Below are 6,139 nucleotides of genomic sequence, written 5' to 3' on the forward strand. Positions count from 1 at the left end.
TTCCCCGGCATCATTTGTTTATTTCATGTTTAATCTCATAACATAATCTCATGCCAACCTCACCGATAATTCTATAAAATCTTGAGTCAAGCAATTCAGCTTCATTTGAACTTCTTGGGCCTTATTTTATAATCTACTACTTTTTGCTGTAAAATTTGCTGCTACTACAGCGCATAGAATAAATAAGGGGGCTAAAGATGCAATGACTCTGTAGAAAATAACAAACAACGTCAGAAGGTGAAACAGAAATAACGAAGGTAGATATATGAATGCTCCAGATATAGAGTATAGGTGAATTCAACCTTATTTGAACCTCTATAGTAAAGAAACTGAAATAAGATCCAAATATGGTTATAAATACATTTCTAAGTTACATGATTGAGATTCAACGAAACGTTTTCAGCCTCAACTGGTGGACAAAATAAGGTTCATCTTGACTATTTATGATAACTTATGGTGATATTTCGCCTACTTTACCAAGAGGACATAAACAGTAGCCAATATTTTACAAAATCTACTAATAAAAAATAAAATAAAATTAGGTAGGTTTACGAAGTCTCTATTTATTAATTATTTTGACGTACAGATGTAGATACAGACCAAAAATCTTTTCGTTTCAATAGTATACTTTTTGTAGCATTCAGTACGGCTCTACTCCAGTAATATTCCGAATCTTTTCGATTGATGGATAAGTTGGCACTAAAATAGCTTCAAAATCAGGTCTGCATATGCCGTCAAAGATAGCTACGGTGCATGTATAACGCGGGCAACAATGTAGCTGTTTTAGAGGGTTGCACTGAGAGAAAAAATTAAATTCATTATTAATTACCATACATAGTACTTATATAGGGACGGAGTAGGCACATGTAGCCATTTATGGTAATTTAAACTACATTTCTGAGCATATAAGGGAATACAATCTTTTTATATTATCCTGTATAGCCATGCATGACTTTTATATAAATCATTATACAGCCAGTAGGGTGTTTCAAAAGAAAAACAAAGTATTTTTTTTATGGTATCCAAAAATTAAAAGTACAACTGAAAATAAAAGTCTTGGTACCAATCCGAGCTCTTAATAATAATAACTAGGTTCGCCTAACCTTAATATTATTATTTAGAGCTTGGATTGGTACCGAAGTTTTTACTTTCAGTTATGCTTTCAATTTTTGGATCCCATAAAAAGTTTTTTTTTCCTTTGAAACACCATAATAGCCAGGCAGGTGACACGCGTTTTGGTCCCCGCGAATTACATCCCCGACAAAAACTCCCTGACAAAATATCCCTAGTCACAATATCCCTGCGACAAATTATCTTCTGACAAAATATCACAATAGTTCAAAATTTCTGTTCAAAATCATGTTAATAAATAAGATTCAATTTAAGTATATCATTATTAGAATTTGAATTTAAAAATTTAAAGGATTTGTTGGATTGAGAAAATCATGAGAATAAAGCACACAAAATCATGAGAAAAATTATGCATATACTGCATGGATTACATAGGTCATTAATCTATTATATATGGTTATGCATGGGTCATAAATGATGCATAAGTTACATATATGGCTGTATATTACTCGTGCATGGGACATACAAGCCCAACCATAGGTCACATACGGTACTGTATGAGTCAAATGTGATTGTATTTGATCCATACAGGGGACCTTATATTTTACCATACATGGGTCATATATGGCTATGCACGCGTCATATATGAATTATACATAGCCGCAAATAAATTATAAAGGTCATTTATCAATCATATATGGTTATGCATGGGCCATATAGGTCATTTATATTTCATATCTGGTTATTTGTGGGTCATATATGATCATACATGGATCATATTTGTTATTTATGGATGAATTATGGTTATGCATAAGTCATATATGCCCAAGTATTGGCCACATATAGACATGTATAGGATAAATATGGCTATATTTGATCTGTACTGGGGTCACATATTTGGTAAAGCGTGGTCCATCTATAACCATACATGGATTATATACGGCCATAAATGGCTATATGTGCATCGCATATAATCATATCTGAATTATATTTGATCATGCATGGATAATACACGGAAAAATTGAAACCTGACTGAGTCGTGTACTGCACAGAAACCAGTCAGGTTTCAATTTTTCCGTGTATAGGTAATTTCTAATTGCTAATTGGTCATACATTAGTCACATGTGACCATGTATGTGTCATATGTGCCTAAGAATAGGTCACATATGGTCCTGTAACGGTAAAATATGGCCGTGCAAGAGTTGTACATGACGATGTATGCCATTTTCAATAGGATGCAATTGAAATGAACTAGAATTTTACCATTGTATTCTAAATTTTACTAGGGGCTCTTAATTGAGTTTCCATTTATTGCTGATAACAGTTTTAGGTACACTGAGATAAATTAATATGTGCTGCGAACTACCATCATTCCGTTGAAACGAGAAATCTTTTACTGAAATTTCAACATGCTGAGCCAACGGTGACGTTCATTCAGAAACTGAATCCAGTTCACAGCACATTTTTCTCAGTGTAATCAATAAAATTACTTTATTGTAGTAATTTATTTATTCTAGCCGATCACAGTAATTACTTACACTTTGGCCTCTGCATCCTTCAACTGCATGAGTATAAAGACCGACGAATAAAATAATTGATAATAATAGAATTACTTTCGACATCTTGTTTTTTCGTCTCTAAAAAAGAAAAAAAATTAGAATAATTACTTTCATAAACATTAAAACTTCCTACAATGGTATATGTGAATTTCAATTGTATCTCTGTTACAATATTCAATATTTACTGCAATTAGAATATGCACATATACTATCGGATGAAATTTATTTATTACAAGAAAAAAAATATAGGAATTATTTGAACATAAAATATGAAAGATTTTAAGTTATGGTGGTTCAAACTTTAACTTGAAAATAATAAAAATTTATCCAAATTATTTACTTACGCATAAACTAATGATGCGAGTACTTGCAAGTCTAACACAAAATTGAGTGAGAAGTTATTTTCAAACTATCGCGATATGAAAGTAAATCCATTAGATTATATTTCCTTCTGTGTCTACAGCAAGGCGTAGCTTATAGAAATTAATAGTTTTCAAAATACCGTGTCATAGGTTAAGAATTATCAAAAGTTATCAGAGGTGACGTATCTTGATTATTTATTGAAAATTTCTTAGTCTAGATGAATAAAACATTTTATGAGTAGATTTATTGGAATCGAGATATAAAATTTGTCTTCAGGGTCAAATGTATATAGAATTTTGCTATAATCAATCATATCCATGATACACTTTTTGTACATGGATAATGAAATGAATTTTCCTGACTAAAAGTCGGATATCCACCAGATTCAATCAGAAACAAACATTCAATCAGAATTGTTTGGGTGCATTCCAAGTATCGGACTGAATTTCAATCAGATACAATCGGAAAAAAATATTCATTAATTTTTTAATAACTCTGATTTAAATTTTTCAATCAGATTGAATCGGATTCAATCGGAAAATGATAAAATTATTTTTTAATTAAATCTGATGTATATAATTCATATATAATTTTTTCTGGGACTTAATGATAACATAAAATTTTATTCGTAGAGTACGAGGGTAACCGTTTTTCGAAATTTTTTTCGTTTTTTCATGTACTGACTTATTCAATCCTTATAAACGAATAAAATCAGGAAATAAAAATTCCCGAGTCATTGTACCCATGTCTATTTTAATATAACCTATAAACGAAAATTATCAGAAACTTTTTACGCCTCAATAAAAAAACACTTTTCTGTTGTTACTTTTGCTCCCACATTTGTTGTCCTCGTGACAAGACCACTCACTTTTTCTACCGAGTTTTATTTCTTATTTACAACTATTTTATTCGCGGATTCCATCACAATCAGTCTCTTTTATTATCAAGAGCATGGACCAATACAACAAATTATTTACGTGCTCTAATAAAATAGCATTAATAAAATATAAATATAAATATAAATATAGATACAGATACAGATTAAGCAAAAAGTCTAAAAAATACCGGATGAATTTTCACTTGCATTGTTTCCGTTTCAATGAAACCCTCGCGATTCACCCTCTCAATCAGCTCCTACTCCGACCCATTACTCTATTTCTTCTCAAATATTTTTTTTTTTATTATTTTCGGTGACAAATATTATCGTGTCGAACAATGATCTTCAATGTATTTTCTATTTTTTTTGTCTTAGTGTTCATTGAAATGTGGATACTGAATATAATAGCAATCTTCGACATTGTTTTTTCCGTGATATATTGAAAAAATTTGCCCTCAAGTCATTTGTTATTATTAAAAAAAAAAAAAATCATAATAATTAAAATATTCCTTCGATTTCATGCATCTCAATGTTCTACAATTTGATTTTTTTTTCATTTAGAAATAAATTATGTTGAAACATTTATTACTTTTTTTTTTAAATAAAATAATTGGGAGTCGAAAAATTTTTTTTTTGTTATCTTAGAATTTTTATTTTTTCATTGTTCATGCGGCCTATTCTCCCCATGGTTATTATTTTTTTTTTATGAAATAAAATATGTCATTGAACCACAAGGCAGAAAATCTGTCTATCAGTTGACCTTGCGGGCCAGCCCTGAAACTTCCCGTTATTTTCGAGCTCCTTGAGCTCGAGAAATTTGTCATGAATACATTTTCGAGCTCAAAAATCCTTTTGTATGTCGTTCTTTTCGAAAAAAATAGTTTTTTACCATTTTTTCTCCAACGCTATCTCTCAGACGAATAAACCGATTGAGACGGTTGAGGTGGCAATCGAAGCGTTTTATTGTTCTAAAGCTGATCGAATTTTGGATTCCATTTATCGAGTCGTTTTTGAGATATTTCAAAAAAAATAAAAAATAAAATTTTTTTTAATTCTTTCGACAACGGTTTCTCTTGAACGAATGAACCGATTTTGATGGTTGAGTTATCATTCGACGCAGCTTATAAAGCTCTAGAGCCCAGTCCATTTTGAAATCAATCCATCGAGCACATTAAAAGTTATCGGAAAAAAACACTTTTGAAAAAATTTTATTTTTGGAATATCTCTGAACGAGCCCTACCGATCAAGCTCAATTTTCTTACAGCTTCAAGATATTGACAAGCCGCGTCGAATGACACCTTAAAGTTCAAAATCGGTTCATCCGTTCAAAAGATACAGGTATTCACATACGTACACACGTACGTACGTACATGCATACATACATACACTCGGACATCATCGTGAAATTAGTCATAATAGCTTTCTAGGACCTCAAAACGTCGACATCTGATAAAAATTCGATTTTCGTAAATCGGACTGAAACCAATAACTTCCCGAATTTTCGAAAATTTACAATTTTCTTAGCGGGAAGTTAAAAAAGGCATTGAGTAATTTTGGTATAACTCAGTAAATATGAGACGTACTTAAAAACTCATGGAGTACTTTTCTGTGCAAAATTTGATCCCCTACAAACAATTAATTCACTATTTCTTAATTATCTCTAAGGAGTTAGAAGATACAAGCAATATCATTATAAATATACATGAAATTACGACATTTCAACTTTTCACACTTTGACACTCAATAACTTATTAAATATCAATCAAACTAAAAATTTTAATGGGTAATTTTTTATGCGAAATTTAATGCCCTACAAAAAAGGTCATTGTCATTTTTCACCTATCTCTAAGTTTTTAGAAGATACCAGCATTTAAAAAAAATTAAAGCCGCTGGGAAGGGGTATGTCACGATCAATCTCAAAATCTTAATGAAACATAATTTTCGCAACTAGAACAGGCCTCAGAACATGCATAGGAATTGACCGTGTTAACACAGGCAGGGGGATTCGGGCCACTGAAAGATCAAAATCCGCAATCGGCAAAAAAAATTTTATTACAATTAAGTAGCAATATTAGATTTTTTTTGCCCTAATAATTTCTTTTTCTATCGCCGTAATATGAATATTACTTATCTTCCGATTAAAAACCTTCAGAAAATGTAAAAAAATAAGATCATTTCTTAGGGCTCTCAACCCCCTCCCCGTAATTTCATCCCAAGGCTTCTTAAAAGAATAATAATTATATTATACATAACAATAATCATCCCCAAA

At 31.1% G+C, this 6,139-nt stretch overlaps 1 long non-coding RNA gene across 1 annotated transcript; it reads right to left on the reverse strand.

Annotated features, from left to right (window-relative positions):
- Nucleotides 1-521: 521 nt before the first annotated feature.
- On the reverse strand, nucleotides 522-3,123 carry LOC130677228 (uncharacterized). Its single transcript, XR_008991556.1, has 3 exons — nucleotides 2,975-3,123; nucleotides 2,610-2,708; nucleotides 522-796 (listed from the first exon to the last, which is right to left on the reverse strand). It is a non-coding gene; the product is annotated as an uncharacterized LOC130677228 (long non-coding RNA).
- Between the last annotated feature and the right edge of the window lie 3,016 nt (nucleotides 3,124-6,139).

This window comes from Microplitis mediator, chromosome 11 (assembly GCF_029852145.1).
Source record: "Microplitis mediator isolate UGA2020A chromosome 11, iyMicMedi2.1, whole genome shotgun sequence".
Taxonomy (NCBI): Eukaryota; Metazoa; Arthropoda; class Insecta; order Hymenoptera; family Braconidae; genus Microplitis; species Microplitis mediator.